At 48.5% G+C, this 20,946-nt stretch overlaps 1 long non-coding RNA gene and 2 pseudogenes across 1 annotated transcript; 2 read left to right on the top strand and 1 right to left on the bottom strand.

The window, feature by feature from the left end:
• LOC136620684 (alanine aminotransferase 2-like) overlaps positions 1 to 1,234 on the top strand; it is a 79,591-nt pseudogene extending 78,357 nt beyond the window's left edge.
• On the bottom strand, positions 183 to 6,246 carry LOC136620688 (uncharacterized). Its single transcript, XR_010791167.1, has 2 exons — positions 6,176 to 6,246; positions 183 to 1,408 (listed from the first exon to the last, which is right to left on the bottom strand). It is a non-coding gene; the product is annotated as an uncharacterized lncRNA (long non-coding RNA).
• A 1,956-nt stretch (positions 6,247 to 8,202) lies between these two features.
• The window catches only part of LOC136620681 (alanine aminotransferase 2-like), a 63,353-nt pseudogene continuing 50,609 nt past the window's right edge, over positions 8,203 to 20,946 (top strand).

The following is a 20,946-nucleotide window of genomic DNA, read 5'->3' as shown; positions in this document are numbered from 1 at the left end:
GGGCTCACCTATGCTGTGGGTGCACAAAGACTTCCCATTGCGTTGTTTTACCGGTCTGGCACAAATACACTGTCGTGGATTTCCTTTTGCATCCAATGTCTTACTCAATTAGGAATGTTTACACCCTTCCAGATTAATTCTGAATTGATTATGCGCATAAGAAGATTTCACACTGACACAGGTTCAGCATGTATAAGCTTCCTCAATTCTGCTTTATTGTTGGGCGCGCAGCCTCTTTTAAAAGAGTTTAACATATCTGCCCATCTGGGCAGGTCAAAGATTACATAGATACAACGTATTATTTAATTATTGGATAAGCGTCTTGCAATTCTTCCATCCTCCGGTCATTTGTGATTGGCCATCAGGTGGTGGACGAGATGAGTGGGTTGTCTTGGACCCACGTGTGGTTCCTTTGATATGATTGGATGTTACATCATGAATTAGTAATTGCCTAAATCTCCCATGTTATTTGCATATGTTTCCAGTAAAATTGCTTGGGTTATTATTACGGTATTCTAAAAGCGGTACTTGCTTAACCTGCGGTTATCTGTCTGATCTTTACTTCTTCTAAAGTTACAAAACAGATGGAAAAGTATAGCGTGTTCATGTTAAATATTATCTTTGTCAGCAAAGTTTAGGAAAAAGATGTTTGATTAAGGAAGTAGAAATATTGCATAAATGTAAAAACATATCTATATTTGTATCAAAACAGAAGGCAAACATGTCATTTGTTATACAGAATGTTAAACGTACAAATACAGGTTCACTGTCCACTATCAAAGGTCCACAGTCCAGAATATAGATATATTGGGTTTCCACTACAGCCCCCCTTGAAACTATCTGTTTCACTAAACTCACCACACTATGTGTCCCTACTCTGTCCCACCCTAACCCCCCACCATTGACCCTAGATCTGCATTGTGTTGTAGACTGGGGCTACCACTGCCATGGGGGTATAGGATGGTTCGACATCATCATATTCTGGATCCATGATGACGACGTTTGTGCTGACAGTGGGCTTTTTGTTGGACATCATAGTGAGACAGGTGGACCAGGTAGTCATCAGGGTCGGAATTCACTGTATGCAACAACAAACAGAAATTAGGACAATTATAATGGCAACAAATATAGTTAGTATCTTTTTTTTTATCAGAGTAACCTCTTGTGTAGAACCCGCCTTCTTGACACTACCTCGATTCATCCACAAAGAGTGCAAAATTAGGGCTATCTAATGCCTGATCAACATGACTGAACCTCTGCTCCATTAGTACGTGCATGATCATATCTATCAGTCTGGAAGGAAGAAACTACAAGGTGATTATTCCCACTTCCCTTTTCCAGAGGCGGCAAGGTAACAGGACCAGGGGCGTTGTAACACCGGCATGTTGCGTGGCATGAGCAGAGTGCACTGCAGATAAAATAAAGGAAAATCTTAGCGAAAACCTATCACAGTGTTCTAAATACACAATGTTTTAAAACTTATTTTTTCTATTCTGCTGTTAGGTATGTACCTAACTGAGGAAACAGACTAAGGTTAGCTCTTTTCAGTTAGTGCGGTTAGCTTCTTAATGGCAACTGCGTCTTTACCTGCGGGTCACGTTTTGTCTGGAATGTAGGTACAAGTCTCCCCTTTTTGGCTAAAATCGTACCTCGTGCCATTTTATTTTGAAAAGTCATAGTCGAGGTAGGTCCTATTGGTCGACTAGTTCCTTTAAGGCATCTCTAGTATAATTTATAAACCGCTGCTAATTATAATAAACATAATTAATCCAGTCAACATTTTATTTACCATAATGATCAGAAAAATGGACTCGAATCCAGCTTTAACGTGGTCTCTAAGTTTTAAAAACTCGTCAGGTACCCCCCTTGGCTGTCCTATGACGTCAATGTACACGTGTAGGTCAAAACTACCACCAGGAGCCTCTCTTCTCATTCTAGTGTACTGTTACAATGCTAGTAGTGTGCACAGGTACGCACGGCGTGGGACTCCCTGATCTTCACCCACATCAATGTCCCTCCTGGAGATAGCCCTGATGGTGGACAGGTCCAGGCCGCCAACACTGACCCTACACTACCTAGTGACAAGACTGGAAAGAACCGCCGTACCTATGCAGAAAACAAGGATAGACCAACATGACAGGATAACTACAGAACACAGCAGAGTTGGATTGAGATAAAGTAACTATTGGGGGTAACCTCATTATCCTCAATGCTGTCTGACAGGATGTGGAGGAGCATAAGGGCTTTACCAAGGCACACTCCCCTGTCCAATTACCTTCCAGACATGATGTCACATTATTTCACCTATGAAGTGTGTACCTTCGTTTACCTCATTCACTTCCGGTACTCTGTATCTGCAGATTAGCTCATTCATGAGCTTCTGTGTGGTTACCTGCTCATTTACCTTAGTATCAGGGTGGGCCTCCAACCTGAAAAAGACTCCAACAACAACAACAAGCACATATTCATACTCCCCAACAGGTGTGAGCTGAATGTGGTCAAATTGGCAATCTCTGAAATGGGTAGAGTGGTCCAGGCAAGTGTTATATGGCCACCTTACTTCTGTCCTGACTCGCATATGGCAAAGATCATGCTAACTGGACAAATGATGCAGCAGCTACAGAGAACCCAGGTGTCACCCATTCTTGTTCAGTGTCGACGTCATTGCTGCTTTTGATTCTGTGTACCAGTTGGGCCATCACGGGGGACAGGGACCTCTGTAGGCAAGTTCTGCTGATTGTTCACCATACGCCGTCCTGTTCTGTTGCTCCCGTCTTTTAGCCCATTTTGCTTTCCTTCCTCGTTGGCTTGTAACTGTAAAGTCCTTGGCATATTAATGTTCAAAGTTTTGTCAATGTCCAAAGTTTTTATCACTGACTCTGAATGCTGTCAGTAACTTTTCTTCTTTCTTGCATGGCTTGAGGGCCGCTGCCTTTGCTGTGCTGTCGGCGAGGGTGTCGTCTCTCGCTTCTCCATTGTAGGAATCGGTGTGAGCTCTCCATTGCCAGGTAGTAGTAGTAGGGTTTCCATGAGACTCTGTACCGCTGCACCATTCTTAATTGGCTGTCCTACTGAGATAACAAGCTGTCTGGCCTTCCATATTGGGCCGTAATCTTGAGCTATGCCAAATGCATTCCAGGAGTCAATGTAAAGAGTTGCCGTCTTACCTTCTACCACTCTACACGCCTCAGTGAGGGCCTTCGGTTCCGCTTCTTGCACTGGAGCATGCGGAGGCAGAGCTTCTGCGTTTTAGGACATCTTGTTGTGTGACCTCTGCATCTCTGGTTCGGAGTCATCAATCCTCACCCTGGTACCATCTACAAAAGAAAACTCAAAATATGCATCATTAACAGTGGATTCTAATAACAGTTTTTGTCAGAATCTTGTTGCAAAGAATTAAAAAAATTTTTAAGAAAATATTTGATCTGCCATACTCAAATCACCTATGCCTCTCCTCCCCCGTTTGAACCGGAATACCTGATTAAAAGAAAAGTAGCTGGGTTCAAGGTAGTACAACATTGGGAAGAAATATTAGGGGAAGCATGGAAAGAGCACATTGTAGCCGAATCTAATAGGCCAGAGATAAGTGCTTGGGTTGTACTTGCATGAGTATGTTCTGGATGTCATTTGGGGTGTGGACCACTAGGGGGTAGTCCAATACCAACTTAGAAGATTTGTCAGCCATTGTCTGTACTGCTGCCACTGCACAAACACATGAGGGAGCTCCTCGAGTCACTGGATCCAACCTCATGGAGTAGTATCTCAGTGGCCGTGGTTGTCCTCCGTGCTTTTGTGTCAATACTGTCGTATGGGCGGCAGTATGAAACAAGGCCCAGAAAGGTGCGGAATTTGGCAACGGATGTATGTACAGGTATGGCCTGGCCAGGAGAACAACCTTTCTTGCAGAACTTGGTTAGGCTTTGGAGGAGGCCTCCAGGCCTTACAGCCATTTTCTGCAAGGGAAAATAACAGTGAAGTTGTGGCCAGTCGGCAGTTTTCCAAGATCATCAGATCATCAGCGTGGCTGACCCTTCACCCCTTTTTTTTTTTTCTTCACTAAGGGGATACTGTTTGACCCAGGGGTGTGTATCTGGGTCTCGTATATATTATCATGGTGGGTACATTCAATTTCCCTACGTCTGTCTTGTAGGTGGCCCATAATTTGTCAGGATCCATGGAAAGCTGAATTTCCGCAGCGGCTACCAGGCAAAACACATAAGCCAGCTCCACCAAAAGAGCAGTTTAATTTACAAAAAATTATACACGGTAAATCAGTACCGCGGTGTTCTTTTTTACGCGTATCATATATACAATTATAAAATGCTATTGCGCGGGCGCCGATGAAAACCAATGTCCATTCACTGCGTGTGTAATACGGCTGCCCTGAGGCTAAGGATGCGTAGTAACGCAGTCAGAGAAGCGCTGCGGCCATCTTGGTCTCTCCAGGCCGGAGGAGGGTCGCGTTAAAGGGTTTATCTGGGAACAGAAAAAAAAAAAGATGGCTGCATTTTTTGTTTCTACTAAAAATGGCGCCATGACGGTCCACAGGCTGCATCGGGTACTGCAGTCCAGCTCCAAGACACAGCCCAGTCCCAATATTACAGCCCGCACTTATAAATATGATGGAAGGGATGTGAGAGGAGCGGGACCATCTAGGACCCATTTCAGTATCTGCACTCGCAGTCCGGCACCCTTCGGTGAACTTCCTTGAGTGTTCTGGAGCTACGAGGGGTTAATGACTTATTTCTCTGGACAGAAGCTTTCTTACGATTCACAGCCGTTCGCAGTGAAGGTAGAAGAACGGGATGATGTGGGCCGTATTCGTGGAGATCAACAGGCCATGGCGTTCTGTAGGCTTCGATACCTCTGCCTGACAGTCTGCGAGTGCCGCAGGTGCGTGGAGTTCATCGGACTCCATTAAAGTGGTTTAGCACGTATATAAGATACTTAGACTGGGGCAGACGTAAGGCACGCGGGCCGGGGTTGGGTACAACTGGGGGGTAATAGAGGTGATTGAACACATATTGTGGACATCGGTGCCAGACCTTGCATGCTGGGTGCTATCAGTGGGCAGATGGGGGGGGGGGGGGGGGGGGGGGGTTCCCCTTTCCTGCCCTAGATGTAAAGCCTCCCTTAATATCGAGCGTCGGCGGCCTTTAGATGATGGAGAACAGTCGATGGGATTTTTTCCTCTTTCTGTGCCTCTAAATACTTTTTTTGGGGGGGGGATATTACGATTTGCGTAAATCTAGTCCCGTTGTTATGGCGGGCGATGGGGTGTTCTATGTACATTATACGCATGGAGGTGGAAACGTGCAGAAACTATACGGGGGCATCGGCTGCAACATATTTCCAAACAAGGGGTTAAAAAAAGTATATATATAAAAAAAAAAATTATAATAAGTCTATATCACAGACATGTAATATATTACCGGACACATATTACACCCCCTGTAGATCACAAGGCCCAGGCATGCGGCCCCCGTAGACAGCTGCACACGAGGCCGGCGCCTGCCGTTAACCCCTCCCTCCCCACATCCTCTCACTTCCCTCCAGGCAAATACTATTTACAGTAACTATTAACTGGCGCAAAGAAAGGAAACCTGATCTGATCCCTGCAGAGGGGGCGCCCCTCCTCCATCATTACACCCCCTCCCCCAGCCATGGAGTTTGGGGGAAGAACATTAAGTCACCCCAAAATGAAATACAAAAAGTAAAATTAAAAAAAACCAAAAAAACAAAACAAACAAACCACCCAGTCTCTATTCTCTCCAGCACATTAACCCCTCAGTGTCCGGGCTGCACTTCCTGTAGACCCCCATCTCCCCCTGTAATTAAAGCAATGCGGCTACAAAGTATCAAATGACCCCTCTGCCCCCTACAATTAACCCCTTCCGCCCCTGCAGCCCAGCTGATCTCTCCAGGCTGCAGAGAACAAATAAAATGTTGCATTTTTTAGAAAATATATAAAATAGTTACAATATATAATAAATACAGGATTATAACATGCCCCATATAATAATATCCAACCAGTCCCCATATCACACACATGATACATAGGATCAGCCCCAGTATATAATCACAGCAGCGCCCTCCTCTCCGCAGGGATGCCAGGCACGCTCAGGCAGCTGTTGCCCGGGTTGTGTGGCCCTCGGGGGCCCCGGGCTGCCCTCACCTGTTGGTCGCACTGCGGGCAGGACTTGGTGGCCATCTTCACTTTCTTGGCTCTGGCCGTGGAAATGCTCCCTCTCGCCGGGCGCGTCCACAGCGCGCATCCCCGCCTCGCCCCCTCCTATGCACAGCCCGCTTCCCCGCCTCTCGTGAACGCGCATGACGTCAAACGTGCGTCCAGGATTGGCTCAGCCACAACGGAGGGGACGTGGAGTTCTGAGAGTCAATCAAACTAGGCTGGTCTGATAGAGGAGCAGCGTTGCCTATAGCAACCAATCAGAATGGAGCTTTCATTATACTCTATACCGAGGATAAATGGATGCTGTGATCTGATTGGTCAGTGGGGAGAGCGCTGATACAATCTGTTAGTTGTCCGGGAGCCGCAGACGTCACGCATGCACACAACCTGCTCCTCTCCCAGTTATATTGCTGCCGGTTTTAATTATACAGTGTATTTTCTTGCCCCTTCCTGAATTCTATGATGGGCACACCGTGACCTCTCCTGTGGGGGTCATCCCTGCGCTGCGGCATCATTATACTAGTATGACATCACTGCGTGCGTTCGTAGTCAGCGGAATATAATTATTTCAAGGTGTTCGTTCACGGGCGCATATTTTCCTGCGCAATTTGGTCACGCCAAAAAAACAAAACGCATCGTCTCTGTTTTCCTGCATATTTTCGCACCAAAAGACCCCAAAGACGTCAATTAGGATGCAAAAACGCCCACAATAACGCCAAGAGATGCGCAATTCAGCTGGAAAAAGACCATCCGGAAGTCATTGGGCCAATAAAATGATGGCGGGATTGTACCCCATGGGCCACAAAACATCCCAGCGGGCGTAAATGGTGGGAAATATGCCGATGCACACGCAAAAGAGTCGCGTTCATAGCGCAAATATATTGGGCTGAGGCGTGCGCAATTACACATACGCCCGTGTGACGCCTTCAGACGAGCGTGTGCGCAGATCCTTGCGCCTCAGCGAAACATAGTTGTGCCGTCAATGAGGTTGCTTAGTCAACAAAATACGTGCGCAAAAACTTTACCGTTGGTGCGCAAATACACAAGCAGAAACGTGACGCACTGCGCAACATCCGAGGGGAGAAGACAGACCGCCCTCATTAGGATGTAATAGCCATTTTTTTCCACGGAAAGGGAAACGCGTTCATGTGAACTGGCCCTGCGTGCGCCAAAATTACAGTACTATGCGCAGACACGCACACAACGGCCTCTTCAAGCTTTGTTTATGCGCAAAATACGCTGCTCTGTGGCGAACGTATTTGCGCAAACACTCGTGTGACGCCACCCTAAAGGCTCTTGCACACTTGCGTTTTTCTTGCGCGTTTTTTTCACCGGTTAACGCTACGTTTTTTTATGCGAATGTTAAAAACGCATCGCAAGTTGGCGTGATTTTTGTGCGATGCGTTTTTAACACTACATTAACATTCGCGTTAAAAAAACGAAGTCTGTGGGCGCCCTTAGGCCGGCCTCATACAAGCGTTAGCCTACTTAAACTCGCTATTGCACTTTATTGCGCTGCCCAAACCGCTCACCCCCTCATAAATAGCTCATATCGCGTGTTTTTTCCCCACACTCAAAATGCGTGCGTTTTGCGTCTTCGTTCCCCCGGGCAACCAATCACAGCGCAGCATTCATTTCACATTCTGCCTTGAAGGATGGAAGCTCCTCTGTGATTGGCTGTCATTCCGAGTTCTTTCCCCATTGTGTTTTGCACTTTACATCTTTAGAAGCTTTTTCTTTAGGCCCCCAAACAGCCCCTCTAATAAGGGACCCCAAATGTGTCCTGCCATGTGATCACGTGACATTTGTTATGGGTGGTTGCCCATAGCAACGATCACGGCACGTCATAGCAGCCGGGCTCTGATTGGTTATTAGAGACAACGCCTCTGGCTTCCACCAGGCTCTGTAGTGTTTACGTATTACCACTAGAGGGCGCTGCGGACACTGCCCGTCACCTGGCAGGTCACGTGGTGCCCGGCGAGGAAAGCGGCAGTTGTAGTCCGTGCCGGTGACATGCGGCTCCGCTCCGCGCTTCGGGACCTGTTCCGCGGTCTCCGCAGGTGCAGCAGCTCCGCCGCGGAGGCCCCGGCCGCTCCCGGGACAGGATCCTCACTCTGCAGTCCATGAACCCGCAGGTCCGGGCGGTGGAGTACGCGGTGCGGGGAGCCATTGTGCTGAAAGCCGGGGAGATAGAGAGGGAGCTGCAGCAGGTGAGGAGCACTACAAGTCCCAGCATGCCCGGGGGGCGAGAGGACTACAAGTCCCAGCATGCCCGGGGGGCGAGAGGACTACAAGTCCCAGCATGCCCGGGGGGCGAGAGGACTACAAGTCCCAGCATGCCCAGGGGAGGGAGAGGACTACAAGTCCCAGCATGCCCATGGAGTGGGGGGAGGACTGCAAGTCCCAGCATGCTCAGGGGACGGAGAGAACTACAAGTCTCAGCATGCCCATTGGGCTGGAGGAGAACTACAAGTCCAAGCATGTGTTGAGGGGGATAGGACTACTACAAGTCCCAGCATGTCTAGGGGGGGAGAACTAGAGCCATCATGCTGGGAGTTGTAATCACAAAGTCCATGATTCAGGCCATCACACGGCAGGGAGCGTCTGCTGGGGGTTGTAGTCCTTCTGCTGCTCATTCCGGATGGAAGCTAAATCTCCTCGCTGATCGTCTTCTCTTTCCGGCGCTGCGGGTGACAATTACATCATCGGCGGCGCCGCTGCTCTCCCCCTGCGCACAAGTATCATCCCTGTGATCATCGGCGCCATAAGAATGAAGACGAGCGGCGCTGATAATGGAGCCGCCTGTTTCTGCCGCTGCCATCTGTCGGTCGGTTCGCACCGCGGGGTTTTTTTGTAGCGGAATTTGCGCAAATTTACATCTGACTACGTTTAATGGGATTCTGCGCCGCGTCTGCACAGCGATATAACATCCACGCGCGGAAGCAAAGCGGATTCCGTGGCGCCGCTGGGCGGAGTCCACCCTGGGAACAACACATGGGGGGGGTTGTCTGTTGGAAAGGCCTCCATTCCTGCGCGGCGACGGATCTAACCCCGCCCCAAGGAGGCGGTCCCACGTGCGGGCGTATGGGTAGGTCCAATGGATGGTGCGGCTGAGAAGCTGAGCCTGCGCCAACCACAGCAGGCATCGGCCTCAGTGGGAACACCGATCCCTGCTGTTAACCCCTTGCATGCAGCGATCAATGTATTACAGTGATCATGGAGTCACCGGTTCAAGTCCCCTACAGGGCCACAAAAAAGGGAATAAAAAATAAATAGTGAAAAAAAAACAAACCTTGCGCACATTTACTTTTGTGTTTTAATTTTTTTTAAAAAAGCCAAGTTTGGTATCGTCACATCTGTAAGATGGGTGACCGAGAGCGCAAATAATGGGGAGGGGGTGGGGGGGTTTATACAGCATGTGACTCCTATTACTGTGGCCGTAGGGGGGAGTGATCCAACTTATATAGAGGTTCATCTCGCCTACAGGGCTTCCTGTGTCAGTAGTTCTGTGCTGCTTGCATTCTATTCGTGAACCAGGAGGCTCAGGATGAACAGTGATTGAGTTGACTGATCTTGTTCTCTCTCTCCAGGGAATCAAGAAGCCGTTCAGCGAGGTCATTAAGGCGAACATCGGCGACGCTCATGCCATGGGACAGCAGCCAATCACGTTCCTGCGGCAGGTAAGTGGCGCCTGTTGTACGCTGCTGACCCTCGGTGCCAGCGTCTCCCTGTATGCTTGTCGTCTTACCGCAGGTGGTTGCTCTTTGCACGTATCCCGACCTGTTAGATAGCCCTCGCTTCCCACCAGATGCCAAAGACCGGGCCAGGCGCATCCTGCAGTCGTGCGGAGGACAGAGCCTCGGTGAGTGACGCTGAGTCCAAGACATTGGCGCAGAGAATGACTCCATTTCTCTTCATTTACGGTTTTCCGAGTTTTTAGTGTTCTGCTTAAAAAAATAAAGCAAAGCCGTAAAGGGTTGTTCAGTTCTAAGCACTTGATGCCTGTCCTCAGGATAGCTCATCAGTACTAGAGGGGCTGTTACCGAAGACCCCCGCTCATCAGCTGTTTGCTGGGCTGGTGGGCTGCTGTATTGAGCTGCGTTCTGCAGGAAGTAGACAGCTCTGGTCTCACTGCAGTGGTCAAGCTTGGTATTACAGGCCATTCATTTCATTAAGAATTTGGCCTGCAATACCAAAATAGGCCACTGCGGCGTGAACGGAGCTGTCTGTTTCCTGCAGAATTCGGTTTGGTGCACACACACTCCCTTCCCCCATACGAGCGATTAGTAGCCATTACTGGCATTGCCCCAGATCAGATTTATGTCAAGCTGACCTGTGTGACTCTCGGCCCAAATAGTCTTATTCTCATTTCCAGGCTCCTACCTCGCCAGCCAGGGGGTCTCCTGTATCCGGTAAGATGTCGCTCGGTATATCGAGCGGCGGGACGGAGGCATTCCTGCGGACCCAGACAATATCTATCTCACCACTGGAGCCAGTGATGGCATCGCTGTAAGTTCTGCCGACCGACTGGGTCATATAAATGGAGGCAAGTGAGAGGTGCTGCGTTGCAAGGGGGGCTTTACATGGGATGACTGTTGAGTGCGTACATTTTAGGGGAAACTGTCAGATACTTATCACCCTTGTGCGTTCATATAGGATCGATGGTCGCTCAGAGCGGAGCGTGTTGGAGATCTCTTCCGGCTGGCCGCATCCAGTCACTGAACAGGCAGCCGCTCAAAGAGTACAGACTGCCTGTTCCAGGGAGCGAGAAACCGCTTACTAGTTGCTTCATTTTACGGAGCTGACGCGACCAACAACTGATGAGTGGTTTCTCGCTTACTAGCCTGTCGGATCTCGTGTTTCCGCTGGACAAGTGTCATTTGAGTGAACTTTTTTACATCTGGTAGTTGCCCACTCTAAGGGCCGGGGTACAACTACTATGTAGTGTAGGGTATCTCACTGCTGGGGATTATAGATGGAGGGTCCAGGGTTTGGCTGCCGCTCTGGACACAGTCTATGGAATCAGTGAGCAAAATGCTCCTCATTTACATTGATTTTCATATCAAAGGGTCTTTTGAGTCTCCGGGTATCTCTTAGGTTGGGTTCCCATGGGACGGAAATCTTGAAGAATGTCTGCAGCGGAAGTGCATAGGAATTCCACGAGATTTCCGCAGGCTTCTTCAAAACCCGCGCCATTTGTATTCCGCTGCGGAAATCTCTACCCATAGAGAGAAGAGAACCCGCATCGGAAACGGCGATAAAATTAACATGTTGCGATTTTCAATTCTTCAGTTCTTAGCGGGACATCAGCTGAAAGTGCCGAGAACAATGCAGCTGTTTGCATATACAAAACGGCTGCATTGTTCTCGGAGACATCGCGGCAGTATCCTGTTCCGCCTGCATTAAGGCCCTTTTAGATGGGACGAGTGTTGGGCAAACGATGCCCGATACTCATCCCCGCACTTACTAGCTTCCGTGCACCCGCACAGGAGCTTGTATCGTTAGCTTTCAGCGGGGAGGCTGCAGGAGATTTCTCTCCCCCACCCCTCTTCATTGACATAACATAGTGGTTGTTCAGTACTGAATGGCCGCTATGCATAAACGATGGCCAATGAGCTGATCGCTCATTGTTCAGTGTATATAGCAGCCGTTCCGTACTGAACGGCCGCTATGTTATGTCATTGGAGAGGGGCGGGGGAGAGCGAGGAGAGAAATCTCCTGCAGCCGCCCCGTCCTCCTACTGGCCGCTCTGTGAGCGAACCAGCGATACTAGCACCCATGCAGCAGCACTGGAGCGAGGACACACAGGGACGAGTGTCAGGCATCGTTTTCCCGACATTCGTCCCATGTAAACCCAGCTTTACTCTTAAGTAGCTAATTAGCTACTTAGAGTTCTGCAAAGATGATCACTTGAAATATCGTTTGAGCTAATTTGGAGTGATCATCGCTCCGTGTAAATGGGCCTTTAGACTACTAATACACTGGACCTTCTCTCTGATTTACCTGACTTGCTGGCATGATCAGTATTGGCCAATTGGAGGGCAGTGCCCAGTGTGCATTCGGTAGTCAGAAAATGGCTATGACTATCTGGCAGAACTTTGTCCTAAATCTGGAGGGTCCCTTTAAACGCCACATTCTTCAGGTCACATGACCCTGGTAATGCCCATTAACAGGCTATCTCCTATTTTATTAGGATGGACAAGCCCTTTAAGGCTAATTCTACGCAGACTACTAAGACGTTGTGCCCAGCAGCTTGCATCGGTCAGCATGTGGATATCCATTGTGGACTGAAAATCGGGCAGAAATATTGTTTGCATGCAAGTAGCTGATGCCCACTGCATGTATTAGGGGAGAATCCGAACCCACCAGTTTTAGCAGGAGCGGGCGCTGTTGGATGCGTCTGGGGGTTCCTAACTTTACCCCAATAGATGATGTTGGGTGGGGGACTCCTTGTATACAATGTCCGCTCCCTTTGTCCTCGGTGGAGATAAGTTACCACCAGGACGCCGCTGCACCCCTGTAATACAAGTGAGCGCTCATGCGTTTGGTGGGGGAGCTGTTGGTCCGACGACTGGCGGCCATGAAAGGTCTAAGGGCAGCTTTGTAGCCAGTAGGGTTTAAAATGTCCAGGGATGGCTGAGAAGTTGGGGGGATTTATCAGCAAACCCGAACACCGAGTGGTCTTTGTGTTTCAGAGCATCCTGAAGATCCTGGTATCTGGGGAGGGGACGGCCCGGACGAGGGTCATGATCCCCATCCCTCAGTATCCCTTATACTCGGCAGCCATATCTGAGCTGAACGCCGTGCAGGTGAACTACTACCTGGACGAGGAGCACTGCTGGGCTCTGGATGTCAGCGAGTTGCGGAAGGCCTTGTACCGGGCCAAGGAATACTCCAACCCCAAGGTGCTGTGTATTATAAACCCTGGGAACCCCACCGGTGAGTAAGGGGGGTATATAGGCTCCGGGGTATATATGGTGTTATTGGAGCTCACCGTCCTCTCCCCCTCGTATAGGGCAGGTGCAGAGCCGGCGCTGCATAGAAGAAGTCATCCACTTTGCCTGGGAGGAGGGGCTGTTCCTTCTGGCCGATGAGGTAAGAACAGTTTTGGTCAGCTGTATATGTCACTCGTCACACGTGGCGATGTACAGCCGATCAGCTGACCAATCCATGTTTGCTCACTGATTGGCTCATCTTTGGCGCTTTCACCCGGCCGGCTGGTTGTAGGTCCGATAACCATGTAAAAGGGCCTCTACCCCCCTTAGTACTACAGGATGTATATGTATGTCCTAGGTGCACAGGGTTTGTATGTAGCAGGATCGGTTCATACACGGCCAACACCGGGTCACCACAACATTGATCAGTGTTCACCCCAATCGCAGCAGTTAACCCTTTAAATGCCGCTGTCAATTTTCCCTATGACATTTAAATGTTTAGTTTGACATTCAGGGGTCTTGAGTACCCCACTCTGCCCCAGGATTAGATAGCGAGGGGCTTTCCCAGGTATCGTGGCAATTGGGAGCCTTCTGAAGACCCCAGGGTTGTAATGTGTTTCTGCCTATTAAGGCCTGTGGCAGACATATTGAAGTATTGCAGTACATGGTGTAAGCAATAGAACGGTCACAAGTTCCAGTCCCCTTAAATAAAAAAAAATTTAAAAAAGTATATTAAAGTTTAAAAACTTTTTTCTGCATTTATAATGAAAATCGAAGTGTATTTGCTATTTGCCGCATCCATAAAAGTCCAGTCCGTTAGAATAATGCATCATTTATTCCGGAACGGTCAACTTCATCAGAAAAAAAGTACACAAAGACAGAATTGCACGTTTTTGGTTACCCCATCTTCAAGAATTTTTATTTTTTTTTTAAGTGAATAAAATGTTGTACATACTCCAATGGTGCCGGTAGAAACTACACTGCGTCCCGCAAAACACGGACCCTCGCACAACCCCGGTGACAGAAAGGCCAGCCTGTTATGCTGGTCAGGGGAAAGAAAACAAAATCAGTCTGGTGTCCTCACAATCCTAGCGGCTGATCCGCAGAATGAAGTTGTCATGATGCTTTTGTCGTTGTAAACACAAGACACCCCCCCCCCCTCCGCCCCGCTCCCAAAAGATTGCGGAATTAAGTTTTCGCCATTTTGCTGCACTTAGAAATTTTTAAAAGGCTTTCACTGCATTATATGGTCCCATTGGGAAATACAACTCGCCCCGCAGCAAGCCCTCAGATAGCGGTGTCGCCCGAAACGTAGAAGGGTCATGATGTTTTGAAAGTGAGGAAGAGAAACCAAAAATTTATGGGGAAGTGGGGATTGGAGGAGAAATGTCTGTGTCCTTAAGGGGTTAAGCAATGCATTATAGCCAATGGAACGCTGTGGGCCTAACTAATCTGTGGGGGAGGAGCCTCTCCAACCGCTGCTGGCCACTCATTGGTCTTCGTTGTGTATTTGCAGGTCTATCAGGATAACGTCTATTCTGAGGACTGCCAGTTCCATTCCTTCAAGAAAGTCCTGCATGAGATGGGTCCAGAATACAGCGGCACCGTGGAGCTCGCCTCGTTCCACTCCACCTCCAAAGGTTACATGGGAGAGTAAGTGGCGGAGGGTCAAGCTCCTGCAATGTGGGGGAACTCCTTAAGATGGTGACCCCATGTATCACTTATATCCGTCATTCATATTAATTAGCAACCAGCAGATCCAACCATTCTTTAATTAATAGAGGGGGGGGGGTCTAGAAAAGAAACCGTAAAGGACCTGCAAACTCCATGCTTCTTCTCTGACCCTGTTACAGCGACCCCCTGTGTGTTTCAGGTGTGGCTACCGTGGGGGGTGCATGGAGGTGCTGAACCTGCACCCAGACATCCAGGCCCAGCTGGTGAAGATGCTCTCCGTGCGCCTGTGTCCTCCGGTGTCCGGCCAGGCAGCCATGGATGTGGTGGTGAACCCCCCCCCCCCAAAGCCCGACGAGGAGTCCCATCAGCAGTTCATCCAGGTATGTCCGCTGCAGCCCCCACGGGAGTCTACGCAAGTGTCGGCCGTTCTGTGAAGACCCCCGACCATGTAATGTCCTTGCAGGAGAAGGAAGCTGTTCTCTCCTCTCTGGCTCACAAGGCTCGGCTAACGGAGGAATTGTTCAACCAGGTTCCTGGCATTCAGTGTAATCCCCTGCAGGTTGCGATGTACGCCTTCCCCCGAATCTTTATTCCTCTACGCTGAGGCTGAGGTCAGTGTGCAGTAATGTATCTTCTACGCTTCTTTCACATCCAGATAGATGAATGGCTGCAGAGCGCCACCTGGTGCTTATAGCAGGAATTGCGCAAAAGAAAATCTTGTTTCCTGTCATGATTATTCCCAGACAATAAATGGCTATTTCCATCTTATAAAGTAACTAGCGTACCCGTCGCGCGTTGCTGCGAAGACAGACATACATATATACATTCATTTTTATATATCTAGATGACGGCAGCAGCGACCACTGAGGTTTTGTAGGCCGCTGCTTCCCCCTTGCAGGCTGAATAAAATAGCCGTTGGGTGGAACATCCAATTTATCCGGCTGCTGTGGCTTCTTAGGAAGATAGCCTAGTACATGTTTGCCCACTTCCAACTCCAATGGAGACTGACTGTAAATGGCTGGCGTGCTCTAGTATTTATGGTTTCAAGCTGTACGTGTCATTGCATGCAGTCTATCTATCTATCTATCTATCTATCTATCTATCTATCTATCTATCTATCTATCTATCTATCACATCAGGAAATGAGAGAATTAGATTCCGTACATAAAATTTAAACGCTAATTCTTTGGCGCTTTGAATTGAATAATCGAGTTGGGACCCATTAACTTTTCCTATTTATGACATAATCAATGCTCGTGCCAAATTTCAAGTTTCTATGACATTGGGAAGTGAGAGAATTAAGTTGGGATGAGACATAAGGCCTTGCCCATAAGCATTCCCCAACCTCCAAGAACTGAACCTACCTACCTGAATGAGATTTTGTAGGCCGCTGCTTCCCCCTTGCGGGCTAAATAAAATAGCCGTTGGGTGGAACATACAATTTATCCGGCTGCTGTGGCTTCTTAGGAAGATATCCTAGTACTTGTTTACCCACTTCCAACTCCAATGGTAATTGGCTGGCGTGCTCTAGTGGTTCCAAGCTGTACGTGTCATAATACAGCCTTAATGACATCACAATGCAGCTTTATAGAACACTAGCATACCCGTCGCGCGTTGCTGCGAAGACAGACATACATACATACATTCGTTTTTATATATATAGATGACGGCAGCAGCGACCACTGAGGTTTTGTAGGCCGCTGCTTCCCCCTTGCAGGCTGAATAAAATAGCCATTGTGTGAGAATCGCTGGGGGGGGGGGGGGCATTCTTACTGCTGGGAGAATTGCTGGGGGGGGAGGGGGAGACATTCTTACTGCTGGGAGAATTGCTGGGGGGGATGGGAGACATTCTGACTGCTGGGAGAATCGCTGGGGGGGATGGGAGACATTCTGACTGCTGGGAGAATCGCTGGGGGGGGATGGGAGACATTCTGACTGCTTGGAGAATCGCTGGGGGGGGATCGGAGACATTCTGACTGCTGGGAGAATCGCTGGGGGGGGGATGGGAGACATTCTGACTGCTGGGAGAATCGCTGGGGGGTGGGGGTGGGAGACATTCTGACTGCTGGGAGAATCGCTGGCGGGGGAGCGGAGGCATGACTGCTGGGAGAATCGTTGGGGGGAGGGGGGGCATGGTGACTGCCAAGAAAATCTCTGTGGGGGAAGGGGGGCATGATGACTGCCAGGAGAACCGCTGGGGGGGAGCCATTATGTCTGCTGGGGGAACCGCTTGGGGGGAGGGGGGCATTATTATTGCTGGCGGACAGCTGGGGGTGGCATTGTGACTGCTGGTGGACCACTGGGGGGGGGGTATTATGACTGCTGGGGGAACCGCTGGGGGGGGGAGCGGGCATTATTACTGCTGGGGGACCGCTGGGGTATGTCACTCTTATTACTAATGGGGGGAGTGTCACTATTATTACTGCTGTGGGATGTCACTATTATCGCTGGGGTGAAGGTGTCACTATTACCGCTGGGGTATGTGTACATGTGGCAGAAATGGGCAGGGCTCTTTCAGAATAGACCGGGTGCAGATTTTGACTGCTTTTTAGATGCGGAAATGCTGCAGAATTTTCCACAGAAATCTCCGCTGAGGACATTCTGCAGTATTTCCGCGTCCAAAAAGCAGTCAGAATCTGCACCCGGTCTATTCTGAAACAGCCTTGTCCTTTTTAGAACGACGGGGGTAAAATCATACGTTGTGATAAGCCCCGCCCCCTGACGTGTTGGCACTTTGCGATACATAAGTGGGTTTTGGGTTGTAATTTGGGCACTCGGTCCCTAAAAGGTTCGCCATCACTGGCCTAGTACATGTTTGCCCACTTCCAACTCCAATGGAGACTGACTGTAAATGGCTGGCATGCTCTAGTATTTATGGTTTCAAGCTGTACGTGTCATTGCATACAGTCTATCTATCTATCTATCTATCTATCTATCTATCTATCTATCTATCTATGACATCAGGAAATGAGAGAATGAGATTTTGTAGGCCGCTGCTTCCCCCTTGCGGGCTGAATAAAATAGCCATTGGGTGGAACATACAATTTATCCGGCTGCTGTGGCTTCTTAGGAAGATATCCTAGTACTTGTTTACCCACTTCCAACTCCAATGGTAATTGGCTGGCGTGCTCTAGTGGTTCCAAGCTGTACGTGTCATAATACAGCCTTAATGACATCACAATGCAGCTTTATAGAACATGTTGGGGCATGTTCAAGGGCGTCCGATGTTGATGACATCAGTGATGACATCACAATAGCAGGTGGCTTACTTACTCGATCTACGTGGGGGGGGGGCGTAACTTTCGACGACGCTCGCGCGCCATTTATCGTAGGATATTTGTACTATGCCTATAATCTTCCCAGGAGTGTACTTAACAACTTCCCAAAGTTTCATGGCGATCGGATGAATGGTGTAGTAGCGCATAAAGGACAAACAGACACGCACGCAGACACGCACGCACGCAGACAGACATACATTCAATTTTATATATATAGATGTTGGGGCATGTTCAAGGGCGTCCGATGTTGATGACATCAGTGATGACATCACAATAGCAGGTGGCTTACTTATTCGATCTACGTGGGGGGGGGGGTAACTTTCGACGACGCTCGCGCGCGCGCCATTTATCGTAGGATATTTGTACTATGCCTATAATCTTCCCAGGAGTGTACTTAACAACTTCCCAAAGTTTCATGGCGATCGGATGAATGGTGTAGTAGCGCATAAAGGACCAACAGACACGCAGATACGCACGCAGACAGACATACATTCAATCTTATATATATAGATGCTGTATCCCCAGGATATGGGATCAGTATGATGGGTGGGCATCTGGGATCTGCATCAATCCATGGAATGAAGGGAACCCAGTGCTGATGTAGTGCTGTGTCCCCTTTTATGGACAGCAGTGTTCCCAGACAGGCGACAATATGCCACCACTTTATAAGATGGGAATACCCCTTTAACCCCTTAAGGATGCGGCCCTGTTTTTTCCCCATTTTCGCTTTTTCTTCCGCACTTTTTAAAAAAATCATAACTGTTTATTTATCCATCGCCGCAGCTGTCTGAGGGATTGTTGTTTTCTGTGGGACGAGCTGTATCTTTCACCGGTACTATAAAATGTACCGTAAAATCTACTGAAAAAGTTTTTAAAAATTCTAAATGAAGTGAAATGGGAAAAAAAAACTTAATTCCACCATCTTTGGCGTGCACACTGCAACAAAAACATGATAACTTTTTTCTGTGGGTCAGTACAAATACTTAGACACCAAATATATATAGTGTGTGTTTTTTTTTGTTTGCGTTTTTTTTTTTTTTTTTTAACCCTGAAGATATTTAATTTAATTATCTTCTCCTGCCATCAACTTTTTGATCGCTTTTTATATTTTTTCTTGGAGATAAGGTAATCAAAAAAGTGCACTTCTGATCCTTTTATTATAAATATGGCAAAAGGGTTTTTTTTTGTTTTTTTTAACTTTTATTACTTTTTTTTAATAAAAGTGTTTTTAAAACTAATTTGTACAGTCTTTTTTTTTTTTTAGTCCCCAGAGGGGACAAGAACTTGCGATGGTTTGAGGTTTGATCGCTCCTGCGGTATGGTGTAATGCCATAGCAGGTCTGATCTGACAGGCAATCTATCAAGCCACATCACAAGCATGGCCTGATAGGCAATGTGCAATGGTAGCCCTGGTGGCTTTCAGAAGAATTCCTCCAGGAAACGCTCCCGTGATCTCATTGCTGGGCGCAGTGTGAGACCCCCAAACATCGATCAGAGCATTTAAATGCCACTGTCAGAACGGACTGCAACATTTAAAGGGTAAACAGCTCTGATGAGCAGCGCTGCGTATCAGAGCTGTTGCGGGCGGGTTTCAGCTGTAAGAAACAGCCGGCACCTGCGTTGTATGGAGCGGGATCGACCCACGACCTCTCTTCATGCATTTCCCCAAACCTGCAGGATGTAACTGTACATCCTGTAGCGTTAAGGGGTTAAAGTGGGTTTCCAGGACTAAACTAGTGATGATCAGTCATCACTAGTTGATTGGTGGGGTCCCCCACTTGGGATCCCTGATATTAGCTGATTGTACTGACAATGGCACTCGGGTGCACGCCAGCGTCACATCAGTTCATACCAGACACAGCACTGGCCATTGTATAGTGGCTGTGCTTGGTACAGCACCTCAGTTCCACTCACTTGCATGAGACTGATCTACTGTCAGGCCATGGGATTGATCAATGTGACAATAGGGTGGAGTAGACCCCTTAACACAGCAGCCTCTGCAATCAGCTGATTGGCAGGGATCTCTGAGCGCTGGACCTTGCCAGTCAACTATGACTTATCCTGGAAACGGCTCATCAGCAATTTAGTCCTGGAACAACCCTTTAAGACACTTTTGCCTGTTGCAGCACCAAGCCACGTTGTTAATGTATAGGGGATTGTTATATGGCCGACGGGCTTTTAATTCCCCTCCATTCTGTTGCCGTTCCTGGATTCTTTGCAGACGGGGTTAAATCTAAAACAAGGCTGCGTTTTCGTTTGTCCCCACAGGAGTTGCAGACGGCCCCTGACATGTTTTACTGCATGCGGTTGCTGGAGGAGACCGGGATCTGCGTCGTTCCTGGAAGCGGATTTGGGCAGCGAGACGGGACTTATCACTTTAGGCAAGTTTTTTATTTTATGTTTTTTCTTACTGACACCACTACTGGGTTGTATTTATTTAAGCCTCTGTCACACGGGTGACAACAATATCGCCACGGTGATATCGCAGCTTTATCCCCGTGACTTTGTAAAATCGCGCATTGCATCGCTGCTTGCCGAGATAAAATCGCAAGAAGGTTTAGTCGTACCTCGAAACTAAGCCCTACCTGCACTCCTGAAAAAAAAAAAGTATTTCTCTAAAAGGCTCATCCGGGTCGTCCCGCTGCTCTCCAGAGCTCCGCTGGGGGTCCTGCAGTTCACCCCCACAGAAGATCACTTCCTGGTTGCCGGATTCATAAACCCCACCTCCAGGAAGTGATGCTGTGATTGGTTCATCCAGCACTGCATTGATTTGAGGACCTGGACCGAGCCTGCTAGATAAGCATCACTCATTTTTTTTAAATTTGCAGTGCAGCTAGGGCTTAGTTTTTGGGGTAGGGAGTCTCCACAC

The sequence above is a fragment of the Eleutherodactylus coqui genome, chromosome 3 (assembly GCF_035609145.1).
Source record: "Eleutherodactylus coqui strain aEleCoq1 chromosome 3, aEleCoq1.hap1, whole genome shotgun sequence".
Classification (NCBI taxonomy): Eukaryota; Metazoa; Chordata; class Amphibia; order Anura; family Eleutherodactylidae; genus Eleutherodactylus; species Eleutherodactylus coqui.
The sequence above is the reverse complement of the archived record's forward strand: the minus strand, read 5'-3'. Positions and strand labels throughout refer to the sequence as shown.